Source organism: Geotrypetes seraphini, chromosome 7 (genome assembly GCF_902459505.1).
Source record: "Geotrypetes seraphini chromosome 7, aGeoSer1.1, whole genome shotgun sequence".
Taxonomy (NCBI): Eukaryota; Metazoa; Chordata; class Amphibia; order Gymnophiona; family Dermophiidae; genus Geotrypetes; species Geotrypetes seraphini.
Genome location: NC_047090.1, coordinates 70,799,030 through 70,813,992, shown reverse-complemented (window position 1 = coordinate 70,813,992; position 14,963 = coordinate 70,799,030). Strand labels below are relative to the sequence as shown.

The following is a 14,963-nucleotide window of genomic DNA, read 5'->3' as shown; positions in this document are numbered from 1 at the left end:
AAAAAAAAAAAAGAAACTTACAAGTTATTCCACACTTTTCTTGACACTTTTCATTTCAAGAAATAAAATGAAAAAGGTCAAGAAAACTTGCAGGTTTCATGGTTTCACCTCATTCTCTTCTTGGCTGGGCTGAGAACTTTTCTGTGGCCCCTCATAACGACAGTACTCAGTAAATATTAAATAAGACTAAGATTTCGGCTCACATCTAGATTCTCCCCTTGTGCTTCTCATGATAAAAAGTATCGGAAAGAAACATTTTTCTTAAGAGTGTTGAAATCCGATAGGAGGCAGCAGCTGATTTTACAGCCTAAAAATAGGTCACTCCCAAGCAGCTGCCCACTCTTATTAGAGAACAAGCTTGCAGTCGGGATGAACTCTGATCAGTAAATATCACAAGAGTTCAGCTTTCAGTTTTTAAAGGTAAGATACTGGGCTTTTCTTACTCTGTCCTAATACTTTAGAACTGGAAAGGGAATCTGCAGGAAGATTGGAGATTCTTTCCTTGATCTTACAAGCAGGGCAGGATCTGCTTTAGGAGCTGCTTTTGTTCCCCTCCTGGAGTTTTCTTCAGTGAAAGGTTACACAACTTAAAAGAAAACTATTCACAATCATTCTCGTCTGTTTCTCCCGATTCTTAAAACTTTACTTTTTGGCATGCTCATTCTGTAAGCATTATAAAAATGTAAGCCATAAATTAAAAGAGTATTTGATAAAGAGTAAAAAATTTCACTAACAACACTATGATCTTCTTTTTGTAACAGATTGTACAGATTCTATTAAGAGAAGTGGGATGCTAGAGGAAGTGAAAAGTTGCATTAAAAGAGATCATCTAAAATTTATCTTTATTATTTGTCTTTTTTTTGTTCTTCTTGCTAATTTACACAACACTCCTGATGTTAAATTCAGGAACCAAAACATTCAGGGCTCTTTTCACTAAGCTGCGCTAGAGGTCTTAGCGCACACTACAATGCCGCGCACGCTAGACGCTAATGCCTCCATAGAGCTGGCGTTAGTTTTTCTGCGTAGTGCGGGGGTTAGCGCACGCTAATCTTCAGCACGCGCTAAAAACGCTACCGCAGCGTAATAAAAGGAGCCCCCATTGTTTGTATTATATTTAATACTCTTAGGGCTCCTTTTATCAAGGTGCAGTAGGCGGTTAATGCACGGAATACCGCGCGTTCAACCACCTGCCGCGCTAGTCACTAACGCCTCCATTGACGAGGCGTTAGGATTTTAGGCTGCCGCGGGGGTTAGCACGTGATGAAATGTCCGACGCGCTAACCTCCGTAACGCACCTTGATAAAAGGAGCCCTTACTTTCAGCAGGTCAGTCTGCTGAATTATGGACTCTGATCACTAAAATCCTGCATTGGTGTGTCCTACTATTTGCAGAGAATAAAATAATATACTCTAAAACAAATACATATCTGTGAACTTAATGAAACAATAATATTAGTTTGATTATACTTGCATCAAAAATATCTAGCCCAACCATGTGTGAACAATCAGTTTCCAGTAGTCATATTGGCCTGGAGAAAATTTGATTCCTTTTACTTTATATGGATACCTAACAATTTTATACATTTAAATTTGAAATCACATAGAGACTTTCCTTCAATTACATCCTAGTTCTTATACTGATCTAATAAAATGCTTCACGGCTTGTACAGAAGAGTTCACCTATCAAACTTTTCTCTCGTTAATAATTTAACTCATATTGGTTGCATTTTATCAATTAGAAAGACAATTGCAATAAGGATTCAAGACAAAGTTAGACAAGTTTCTGCTGAACAAGAACGTGTGCTGGTAGGGCTAGTCTCAGTTAGGGTGCTGATCTTAGACCAGAGGACCGCCGCGTGAGCGGACTGCTGGGCATGATGGACCACTGATCTAACTCAGCAGTGGCAATTCTTATGTTCTTATTAACGTGTGGTGGACACCTGGAATGCGCTTCCAGAGGACGTAATAGGGCAGAATACGGTACTGGGGTTTAAGAAAGGATTGGACAATTTCCTGCTGGAAAAGGGGATAGAAGGGTATGGATAGAGGATTACTGCACAGGTCCTGGACCTGTTGGGCCGCTGCGTGAGTGGACTGCTGGGCACGATGGACCTCAGGTCTGACCCAGCGGAGGCATTGCTTATGTTCTTAATTATGCCCTCCCAATTTCTTTTAATAGATGGGTGAAACACAAAGGTTTAAATAAAAATAAATGAATAAATAGATGCTTTCATAAGGGAAAAATGGAAACCTGGGGGAGAGGAAGGGGGTGTGCTGCCTTTTCTTTCAAATCTTTAAAGTAACCAAACTTTCTACATCACAGCTGGAGGGCTCTGAATGTTATGGACTTTCTCTTGGACTACGGTGGCCCAGTGAATGTGACAAATTCTTTTGCTAGTCTCTTTTGTTTCTCCAATTTTTTTTAATAGATTTTATTAATATTATGATATAAATTAACAAACTTACCAATTAACTGTACAAATCATGGCAATATATACCGTACATATGATTATGTGATAACATATATGAAGTAATACATACACACATTATCAGTAGGAGAAATATTTGTGGACATGAAGGAGCACACTCAACGAGCATCACGTTGACCCAATATATTCTGAATTACTGTATGTAAATGGTCCAAAATGCAGTAATTTTGGCCAGGGCTCCAGATTTTAAGAAATGCGCCAGTGGAATGATGTTTTCCTGCGATTACACCTTCAAATTTGGTAGTGATGCATACAGTGTTCCACCAGACCGTGAATTCTACATTGGATAAATTCTTCCAGGAATGCAGTATGTTCTTGATAGCCAAAAATAATAATATATTGAGGAGGCGAGAATTTGGTTCTGAGAGAGGTTGCACAAGGCCCTGTTGACCAAGGACAGTAATGGTTCGTGGATCTTCAATATGGATAAGATGGTATGCCAAGCCTTATCCCAGTAAACTGTGATGTGAATGCATTGAAATATCATGTGGGGTAGTGTTCCCATTGATAACCCACAGGACCAACATAAATTAGAGACTTTGTGTGAGAATTTTCTATGCTTATATGGAGTCCAGTGAGCCTGATGTAGGAAGAAGTATATTGAATGAAGAACTGAAGCTGATTTAATTGACTTAAAAGCTCTGGACAACACATCTTGCCAAAGCTCATCACCTGCAGTAATGTCTAAGTCAGAATACCAGGCACTCATCAATTGTGATATGGACACAGGCTGCCCTTGATGCAACAAACCATTTGGAGGCTACTTCTTTGAGAGGAGCAATGACAGTACATTGATGAAGGAGATCAGGTATGGGTTTTAGTTTTTTCATGTCTAGAAGCACTGTATTAACACATTGCTTTAACTCGAGCCATCTGTCTAGTTGGTTAACTGGTAGGCTAAATTTATTACATATTTCTTCAAAAGTCATCCAGCAATTATGCGTAAGAAGATCTTGTAAGGTGTGGATCTCACAATTTTGTCATATCTGGCAATTTAGGTAGAGCTTTGGATTTTGAAAGTATCATTATTCCACAAGGAGATCATTGAGGTGTCATTCCATTTGATTTTCATAACACTGTCAAATTATTGTAATAATGACAATGTTATTCAGTTGTTTTTGTAGTTTTGGAGGGGAAGAGATTGACAGAGAAAGTGCAAGCGTGTTGGCATCAAGTAAACTTTTTTCAGCGCTAGCCACGAGGGGGAGTTAGTTATGGTTTTATTGAGAATCCATATGGAGCCCTGCTGCATTATAAATGCTTGATGATATCTAAAGAAATCGGGGAAATTGATGCCTCCATTTGACTTTCCATTTTTAAGCTTATGCATTGCAATCCATGGTTGCTTGTTCCATAAAAATTTGCTCAGGAGTTGTTCTAATCTATACTGATGTATATTTTCTTATGTAAAAGGTAAGGTAGCATGCTTAACACATAGCAAATTTTGGGCTTGATCATCATTTTTATTGTAGCAAGACGGCCCCACCAGGTGATTTTTAAGTGGTGACCACCTATGTGTTAAGTCCTTTAGCATATCTAATAGATATTCAGAATTTAATCATTCGATATCTCTCAATGATGGGCCTATAAGAATGCCTAAATATTTCAGATTACTTTCATTCCAGGCAGTGTTGTACCTAGCATATATGACACCCGGGGCCCATCATTTTTTGATACCCCCCCATCTGTATGAAAACATGATTTTTAGTAACAATCCACACATCACACATGAGTACCTAGGAAAAGGCAGCATCTTACATACTGCAATGAGCAGTATAACATCAATACACCCATTGTAAAACTAAACAAGCCAGACTAGTACAGATCAATCCTGTAGTAAATCCTAACAAAAAAACATGTCTTTCGAACACATAGAACACAGAAAACACCTTCGCCTAGTATGGAATATGTAATCACAAACTAACCCCTCCCTCTTTTACAAAATTGTAGTGTGGATTTTAGCTACGGAGGTAACAGCTCTGACACTCATAGAATTCTGAGCATCAGAGCTGCTACCATCACGGTTGGTGCTAAAAAACGCTTCACAGTTTTGTAAAAGGGGGGATAAAATAGAAATACATAGACAAAGGTTAAATTGAACTAGCAAGAAGCTGGACTCTGCATACAATGCTCCACAGAAACAGTGACACATGTCTCCTAAAGCAGATCTGCCACTTCTCCATTTTTTTCTCTCTGTCACCACCCCATCCCTTATGCTTTGGCATCTCTCTCTTCTCCTTTCTTTCCTTCGCACCCCACAGTCTGGTATCTTCCCTTCCCTGATTCTCTGGCATCTCTCTCTTTTCCTTTTCTTCCATCTTTCCCTCCCCCTCCATGCTCTGTAAACTCCCCCTTCCTTTTCCATTAGTCTGGCATACCTTCCTCCTTCCCTCCAAGCCCTGGCATCTCCTTTCATTCCCTCCCTCATCTTCCTTCTCCCTCCAGCTGGGTACAGCAACACTCTCCCATGCAGCTCTGGACTTCCCCACACCTGCTCCCCCAAAATTGCCATGCTTCGGTTCCTCTTCTTCCTTCCTCTCTCCCCCCGCGGGACCCTGCGGCACCATCAACTCTTACTTCCTCTTACGCCGGCCCTGCAGCTCCGGACTTCCCCACACCTGCTCCCCACCCCCGGATCGCTATTATTTTAAATGTTATGTCAGCCACGGCGCTGTATCCATCAGAGGAGACTTCTAACCTCGGCCTGCCCCGGAATTCTTACTTCAGCAGCCGCCCGTCTAGGCGGGAACAGGAAGTCACTGTTGTAGTAAGAGTTCCGGGGCAAGCCGAGGTTAGAAGTCTCCTCTGATGGATATAGCTCCGCGGCTGCATAAAATTTAAAATAATAGCAATCCGGGGTGAGGTGGGGTGTGGGAACAGGTGTGGGGAAGTCCGGAGCTGCAGGGCCGGCGTTAGATGCAGTGAGAACAGGACAGCTAAGCGTCCGACGTCGCCTTCAAAACTGGGCGGACCGCCCCCCTCCCCGCTGATTCCAGACAACTCCAAGGGATTCAATGATTTGTTTGTCTTCCAAGCAGTTAAGAGGCATTAGTTCAGACTTAGTAGTATTCAATTTATATCCTGACACGAGTGCATATTGCTTAATAACTTTGATGACTTGTGGAATGGAATTCGGAATTTCGTAGAACATGATGTCATCAGCATAGGCAAGAGCTTAATTTCAATGTCTCTATATGTAAAACCATGAATGTCTGGTTGAGCCCTAATGGCCACCAGTAATGGTTCTAATGCTAAATTAAAAAGCAGTGGAGACAGAAGGTATCCTTGTCGAGTGCCTCTGGATGGTTTAAATCTTTCTGAAAGGTGGCCATTAATGAATATTCTTGTATTTGGATCAGAATATAATACAGTTATCCTGTTAATGAACTGAGCTGTTACGTTAAATTTGCGTAGAGTGGCAAAATGAAGGGCCATTCTACTCTGTCGAACGCTTTCTCAGCATCCAGACTTATTAGTGCAAGTTTATGAGAAACAGACCGACAATTTTCAATTATGTTCAGTAAAGTATGGGAGTTGTTAAATGAATGCCTCTTGTTAATAAAACTAGTTTGATCTGTTGATATCAGCTGTGGGATGACTCGTAGCATTGTCGCAAGTATCTTGGCATAAATTTTGGCGTCCACATTGATCATTGAGAACGGTCTATAGTTCGTAACATGCAGTAGATCTTTCCCCGGTTTAGAAATGACTATAAGCGTTGCTTCTGTGAAAGAACCGGAGGCAGAACTTTGCAATATCAACAGTTCAAAAAACTGCTGATATATATGAGGCTAAGATGTTTTGAAAAGACAAATAAAATTCAACCATAAATCCATCTGGACCAAACGATTTGTTCTTGGCCAATAGGTGAAGAAAGCTGCTCTTGGTCCTTGTTGGATAAGGTCGGAAGCTCAAAGGTATGGAAGCTCATCTAAAAAGATATGCGAAATTGTTTTATCAAACAACTTTGAAGTATATAGTTTTCCATAATATTTTTGGAATTCATTTAAAATCTCATGGGTAGAGGAGACGGTGTTACCAGAGTCAATGATTAAACTATCAATTGGCTTCTTTTCGCTTTTCTTTTGCAAGAATGTCACAAGAAGATGGCCAGGTTTGTTGTTTTTGGAATAATAATTAGCTTCTGTGATGAAAATAGAGTGGGCCGCATCTTTCCGTAACTTAGAATTAAGCTGGAAGCGAAGTTTTTGAAGATCCAAGAGAATATTAAAGTTGTTGGTATCTCGTTGATGCTCAAGCTCTTTATTTCTGCAACTTTTATTTTTTTAAGTTTGGAGTTGATTGAAATGATCTTACCCCGAATGTATACCTTAAAGGCATCCCAAGTTGTTACCCAATTAGTATCCTCAGGTTTATTAAACTGAAAAAATTCTTTAATAGCATTGGGGATGTGATCCTAAAATCTGTCTCAAGAAGGAGACTGGAATTAAATCTCCACTGACTAGAAGGCAGGATTCGTGTGATGTTATCTAGAGATAGGGATATGGCGGCATGATCTGAAATTTCTTCAATTGAGGTGTCCTTTAAAAATTGATGAAGATTGTTACTGATAAGAAACATATCTATTCGCGAATACAAACAGTGAGGTGGCGAGTAATAAGTGAATTCTTTTTGATGGAAAACAAATATTCCTCCTCCTTTAGTAATACGTAGCGCAATTTTTAGCACCCACAGCGGCGGTAACTGCTCCGACACTCATAGAATTCCTATGAGTGTCAGAGCAGTTACCACACTACGCGTTAGTAAAGGAGGGGGATAGTCTTATGAGATTTTAATTCAGATTCAGGTCGGTTTCTTGCTGTTTCTTGCTAATGCTATGAATGCAGCAATGTGAATCTCCACCCACTTTGCTACCCACCAGAGGTGGTGTAATTATAGCAGTTTTTAAAATTGAATGCACCTCCACAGACCATGCCACTTTTATTTACCTATTTGCTGTATTATTTTAGGACCAGGTTGGTATTTTGATTTTGACCTTGCTGTTCCTTGTTAGTGCCATGAAGGCCTACCCCCTATACCAACCTCCAGAGATGATGTCCTTACAGCAATTCTTTATGTTTAATTCACCTCTGTAGTGCATGCCATAGGGGTGTGCCAAAGGAGCACAAATATGAAGCAGGACCTTCTTCATGTTCACACCCTATTATTGACTATGCTTTCCATATTACACTATCGTGGTTGTTGGTTGGCTTTGTTCTTGTGGATATTATATATGAGTAGAAGACTAGACTAGTGAGTGGAGCACCAGGCTGACAGCCAGGAAAGCCCAATTCAAATCTACTGATGCCCCCCTTCATCTTGGGCAAGTCATTTTATCCTCTATTGCTTTAGGTCATTGTCTCTCAAACATTTTTTGCTTCGGCACACTAAACGGAGCAAGTGTTTTTCATGGCACATTATAATGGCAAAACCAAGAAAAAATTAAATTTGAGTTATTTATTTAAAATTCTTTAAGCAATGCATGGGTAATTGTAACAACGGTGAAACTGAAATAGATAGAATAGAATTGCTAACGAATATGATGGATGTGCTTGGTTTTGAGTGCAAATGAACTCAAAATGTCTTTGTCCTGTCCACATATTGTCCTATTTTATTTTTTAACTTAAATTTTAGTATTGTAAACCGACCAGATACTTGTCGATGGCCAGTGTATCAAACTTTAAATAAACTTGGAAACTCGGTAGTTGACAAGAAAGCACGCATTTCATAATCTACCATCTGCAGTCATTCTCATTTTTTTGATTTAATGTCTGTCAGAGCTGGAAATCCAAGTTCGCAGAGATAAGAAGATCCAAATGGTAACAAAGCCTTGATTGCTTTGTTAAGAACATAAGAATTGCCACTGCTGGGTCAGACCAGTGGTCCATCGTGCCCAGCAGTCTGCTCACGCGGCAGCCCCCAGGTCAAAGACCAGTGCTCTAAATGAATCCAGCCTCACCTGCATACATTCCAGTTTAGCAGGAACTTGTCCAACTTTGTCTTGAATCCCTGGAGGGTGTTTTCCCCTATAACAGACTCCGGAAGAGCATTCCAGTTTTCCACCACTCTCTGGGTGAAGAAGAACTTCCTTCTCGTTCTCTCTACCTTGGAGGGGGTGAACAGCTTGTCTTTATCTACTAAGTCTATTCCCTTCATTATCTTGAATGTTTCGATCATATCCTCTCTGTCTCCTCTTTTCAAGGGAGAAGAGGCCCAGTTTCTCCAATCTCTTACTGTATGGCAACTCCTCCAGCCCTTTAATCATTTTAGTTGCTCTTCTCTGGACCCTTTCGAGTAGTACTGTGTCCTTCTTCATGTATGGCGAGCAGTGCTGGATGCAGTACTTCAGGTGAGGGTGCACCAGGGCCCGGTACAGCAGTATGATAACCTTCTCCGATCTGTTTGTGATCCCCCTTCTTTATCATTCCTTGCATTCTGTTCGCCCTTTTTGCTGCCGCACATTGCTCAGGTTAGGATAACTACTGCATAAAAAATAAAAATAAAATTACTTGCTGTTAGTTTTCAAGGACCAATCACGTCAAAGAACGATGCTTGCCTGGGCTGTTGTATTCTTATGCACACAGACGTGTACGTAAGAGTCTGTCAATGTTATGAACATCTATGTGCTTAAGGATGTAACTGCCCAGTTGGGAATTTTTAGAAATAAAGTAAAATTCTGGAATCTCTCATGGCACACCCAGAATCTCTTCAGGGCACACCATTGTGCCGTGGCCCACAATTTGAGAGACACTATTTTAGGTAAGAGAGCCCTCCGAAGACAGGGAAATACCTAGTTTACCTGAATGGAACGCCCCCTTTTGCTATGGCAGAAGAATGTGTGCACTAAATCCAAATAAATAAAAATCCAAATTTTCCTTACCTGTCCTCATTTTCTTCTGACCAGTGGCGTACCTAGGGGGGGGCGGGGGGGGCGGGCCGCCCCGGGTACCAGCCCTGAGGGGGTGTTCCCGGCCTTGCCGCTCAGTCCCCCCCCACGCCCGAAGGACCGCTCGCCCCACTGACCTTCCAGCACACCTATGAAGCAGCCCGCAGCAGGATCGCGACGTCAGCAATCCCTCAGCTGCTTGGGCGCTGCTTCCTGCGCCGCGGTCCCGTCCCTCCTCTGACGTCAGAGGAGGGGGCGGGACCGCGGCGCAGGAAGCAGCGCCCAAGCAGCTGAGGGATTGCTGACGTCGCGATCCTGCTGCGGGCTGCTTCATAGGTGTGCTGGAAGGTCAGTGGGGCGAGCGGTCCTTCGGGCGTGGGGGGGGCAGTAGCTTAAGGTAGCCCGGCGCAGGAAGCAGCTCCTAAGCAGCGCAAAGATAGCTGACGTCGCGATCCTGCTGCGGCTGCTTCATAGGTAGTGCGGGGAGGCCAGGGGGGCGAATGGTCCTTCGGGGTGGGTCGGGGCATCAGGCCTTCAGGGTGGGGCGGGCGGGCGGGCAGGCAGACTTTCAAGGGGGAGGGGGGTGACAGGCAGGCAGGCAGGCCTTCAAGGGGGGGTGCAGGTCTTCGGGGGGGGTGCAGACCTTCAAGGGGGTGCAGGCCTTCAAGGGGGGGACAGGCAGGCAGGCCTTCAAGGGGGGGACAGGCCTACAAGGGGGGGGGACAGGCCTACAAGGGGGGGGGACAGGCCTACAAGGGGGTGCAGGCCTACAAGGGGGGGGGACAGGCCTTCAAGGGGGGACAGGCCTTCAGGGGGGGTGCATGCCTTCAGGGGGGGGTGCCGACCTTCAAGGGGGTGCAGGCCTTCAAGGGGGGGACAGGCAGGCAGGCCTTCAAGTGGGGGGACAGGCCTTCGGAGGGGTGCAGGCCTTCGGGGGGGGGGTGCAGACCTTCAAGGGGGTGCAGGCCTTCAAGGGGGGGACAGGCAGGCAGGCCTTCAAGGGGGGGACAGGCCTACAAGGGGGTGGGACAGGCCTTCAAGGGGGTGCAGGCCTTTGGGGGGGTGCCAACCTTCAAGGGGGGGTGCAGGCCTTCAAGGGGGGGACAGGCCTTCAAGGGGGGACAAGCAGGCAGGCCTTCAAGGGGGGGACAGGCCTACAAGGGGGTGGGACAGGCCTTCAAGGGGGTGCAGGCCTTTGGGGGGGTGCCAACCTTCAAGGGGGGGACAGGCCTTCAAGGGGGGACAAGCAGGCAGGCCTTCAAGGGGGGGTCAGGCCTTCAAGGGGGGGACAGGCCTACAAGGGGGTGGGACAGGCAGACCTTTAAGGGGGGACAGGCCTACAAGGGGGTGGGACAGGCAGACCTTTAAGGGGGGATAGGCCTTCAAGGGGGGACAAGCAGGCAGGCCTTCAAGGGGGGGTCAGGCCTTCAAGGGGGGGGGACAGGCCTTCGGGGGTGCAGGCCTTCGGGGTGGGTGCAGGCATTCGGGGTGGGTGCAGGCCTTCGGGATGGGTGCAGGCCTTCAGGGGGGGACAGACCTTCGGGTGGGGGGTACAATCCTTCGGGGAGGGTGCAGGCCTTCAGGGGTGGGGTTTAGGCGTTCAGAGGGGGACAGACCTTCGGGTGGGAGGTAAAGTCCTTCGGGGGGTGCAGGTCTTCAGGGGTGGGGTGTAGCCCTTCTGAGGGGGGACAGACCTTCGGGGGAGGGGGGTCCTGGTGTAAAAGTACACAGAGGGAGAGAGGGAAGGGGGGGTTCAAAGATACGTGCATATGCCAGACTTTGGGGGTTAGAAATAATGGGTCTAAAAACAGAGGAGTGGGAGAGAGATGGTGCATAATGGGATTTAGGGAGGGAAGGAACAGAAAGGGAGAGAACTTGGAAACAGGGGATGGTGTGGAGGGGGGATAGAGATACTGGATAGGAGGATAGTTGGGAACAGAAAGGGAGAGATGGTGGATCCTGGGGTGGTGGGGAGTTGAGAAAAGGTGAATCTGTGGATGGAGACAAAAAAAAGGAAAGATGCCAGATCTCCGGGAGAGGGAAGGGAAACGGAAGGGGAGAACAGAGATGGCAGACGGATGGTTAGCACGGAGAAAGGAGACCCTGGCAAGCAAGACAACAAGAGCCTGGGACCAACAAGATTTGAATATTGATCAGAGAACAAAAGGTAGAAAAAATAATTTTATTTTCTGTTTTGTGATTACAATATGTTAGATTTGAAAAGTGTACATTAGACAGCTTGAAATGGGAACTTTTCTATTTTTGTGAATGGCAAGGCTGAGTTCAGTTAAAATATATGCTTTATAAGAAAATATAATAATGTGTTTTATAAAGTTTATAAGCATTGCTGGCATACTCGGTGAGGTGTTCCTAGTGTTGGTGGTGGTGGTAGCATGTCAGTGTGTTGAGAGGAAGAGGTAGTCTGGGAAATTCTGCTGAGCAAACTCTGGGCCCATTTCCACCCCCAGTTAGTCCACTCCACTCAACTGGTTCACACACTGAGTGGGTCTTTGGGTGTTATTTCTGGGTAGTTGTTTTAGAATCTCTTCCAGTGGTTTGTCAGTATCTCCTTCTGGTCCAAGGAAGGAAACTTTGTCAACCTTAGCATTGACCTTCAGAATATGTTTGTAACAGCGCTGCTTGTGTGGCATTAGGCTATGTAGTGATCGAAAGAAAAAAACAGACCTTTGCACATTTTTGCACTATATGGTGGGTGTATGAGGAGATTCATTTCCTGCACAGTTAAGTCCATGTGAAGTTACCTTGTGCTGTATTTGACATCTAGCAAGGTCTCTGTTTGGAAGGAAAGATCTAAGCTTAAAAATGAAGTGGCCAGAAGTTATGTTAAAAGTAGATAGCGTAGCTGGTTTTAAGAAAGGTTTGGACAAATTCCTGGAGGAAAAGTCCATTGTCTGTTATTAAGACATGGGGGAAGCGTCTGCTTGCCCTGGATTGGTGCACTCAGCAGCAACAAATACTAGTTTTGGCTGGCTCTTTCCCCGCATTTCTCCTCTCTTCCCCACGATTTAATATCCAGTTCAGGCAGTAAGTAAATGCATCGGCAGGGGGGGTCTGGTAAGTCTTGGGGGCTGGGGATGGAAGGTGAGAATCAGTTCTGTAGGCTATCAGAAATTTGCTTAATTATCTACTCACACAGAAAAGCAGTAAAGTCAATAGGTTCTCTGAGTGGGAACAACCTGTTTGATCTTGCACTCTTGTGATTGACCAATTGTTTATCACTGTTTAATTTATCACATTGATTAATTTGAGCACACCTGAGGTGTCCTATGATGGTGTGCACTGCAGGCAGAGGAGCCTTATTGTGTAAATCCTCTCGCTTACCTCTCACGCTGAGGACACCCTGCTTCAGTATAATCATTTATATGATTTATCTTATAAACATTATTACGTGGTCTTTTCCTCAAGTGCTGAGACATCAGGTTGTTCCCACTTGGAGAACCTATTGACTTTTACTGCTTTTCTGTGTGGCTTTAACATTTTTGCTATTCAGTATACCTAAACTATTATTCAGTAGAAAAAATATGGTTTGTTCAATCAAATCCTGTGTGGACATTGGACTTCTATGAGTGAATGTTCTGCTTGATTGAACAAACTAAATTTTTTCTACTGAATAATAGTCTAGGTACAATGAAAGTAAATAGCAAAAATGTTTGAGTAGATAATTAAGGAAATCTTTTTCATATTGCTTGCTTATGGACTGGGAAAAAAGACTGTTCAAGCAAATGTCTCCAGAACTGCTTTAATGGAAAAATGTGATTTTTTTTTTTTAAGTACTTTGTGAAATTTATTGTTGTTGTGAAATTTATTGTTATACTTTGTTTAAACTTAAAAAGCGGTGTCATTAACAGTGAATCTAATCGAAAAATCGATTCAACAGGGTGAATCGAATCGAATGAAATATTTTTCTCTGAATCGGGCAGCACTATTGGCTACCATGAGAATGGGCTACTGGGCATGATGGACCATTGGTGTGACCCAGTTAGGCTATTCTTATGTTATGTTCTCATCTGTAGGGGCCTTTGTTTTCACTTATTTTAATGTATTTTTTTCCTGGGAACTTATCAGTGTTTTTTTATAATGGGAACAAAAATGGAAGAGAATTAATGTGTGTGGAATGGGGGGGTAACTAATTTCTTCAGCTAAATAATTCAATCCACTTCAAACAGACATAGGAGAACTCACGCACCATTCACACACCCTCCAACCAAAAACGTCAAAAGAAAAAAACTGTTCGACAACCTCCTAGCCATTCGAGCTGCAACACTTGACCCCCAACTCTATAACCTATTGACCTCGACCACAAACTACAAAACCTTAAAAAAAGAAATAAAAACCCTTCTATTCAAAAAACACATAAAACCAAACTAACATAATCAGAACTGTCCCAAGCATCACCTGCAACTACTCCATATGTACTTCTGATGTCATGACAATTCCGACATAATTTATGTTATGTTATGTTTGGAATAATGGTTACATAAATGAGGTTCAATAAAAGAAAATTTTCACTGCCTGTTTCTATTCTGACCATTTATTCCATTTCATGGTTATTGCAAAAAAAAAAAAAAAAATTTTTTCCATGAGGGGGGGGGGGGGGTGTGTCAAAAAATGATGGGCCCCGGGTGCCACATACCCTAGGTACGCCACTGCTTCTGACTTATAAGAATTACCCCCAGTAAGAAATTTGAAAACCACACGATTCTGCTCATGATGCTTTTTCATCTATTACTGCCTGCAAGCTTCAGATCAGTATGTAAAGAGTGGATATTTTAAAAGACCTAACACCACTTAAAGACTTGATGCTTGAATATCAATTAGAAACTCTATGCCTTATTGAAGCCTGGCTTACTGATGCTGATATTTCATACATACGTAGTTCAAGCCCTCCCTCCTGGGTTTAAACATTGTTTCATCAGTCATTCAGGAAAGCGAGGGGAAGATTTGGCTCTTACATTCACAAATGCTTTAGATTTGCAGTGCAAGGACACAAGAACACATTCTACTCTAGAAAGCTTGTCCTTTAATCTGAATTCCCCATCATCTCTTGAATTACTCTTTCTTTGTCAATGGATCCTTTACCATGCAGTATAGGAAACCTACAAGATGCTGTAGTGCAGAGGTGTCCAACCTGCGGCCTGAGGGGCGCATGCGGCCCAGTGAAGTATTTTGTTTGGCCCCGGTCGAGGGCGATGCAGTGTTTTCCTTTGCTGCCCCTGGGCCGGCCCGGCTCCCTCCTATGTCTTACTGCAGCGTTTGCACGTTTATGCAGCCCCAGAAACATTTTTTTCCAGCCAATGCGGCCCAGTGAAGCCAAAAGGTTGGACACCCCTGCTGTAGTGCATTATGTCCTAGAATCAGCACATCCAATATTATTGGGCAACCTTAATGTTCACTTATAAAATGTTATGGCATCATTCATATCAGATTTTCTTAATTGTAGCCAAGATCTCTCTCTTTTTCAACATGTGACCATTTCTACTCATACTGATATCTTTTCCTCTGTTCATTCCTCTAGTTAGTTTCTGTTTAGTGGCTTTACCTTGGACAGACCATTATCTCATAGAATTT

At 43.6% G+C, this 14,963-nt stretch overlaps 1 protein-coding gene across 1 annotated transcript in view; it reads left to right on the top strand.

Annotated features, from left to right (window-relative positions):
- The first annotated feature begins 344 nt into the window (after positions 1–344).
- The window catches only part of ABCC9 (ATP binding cassette subfamily C member 9), a 343,621-nt gene continuing 329,002 nt past the window's right edge, over positions 345–14,963 (top strand). The window contains 1 exon segment of the mRNA XM_033952235.1: positions 345–420. The gene's annotated coding sequence lies outside the window, so the exon portion shown is untranslated.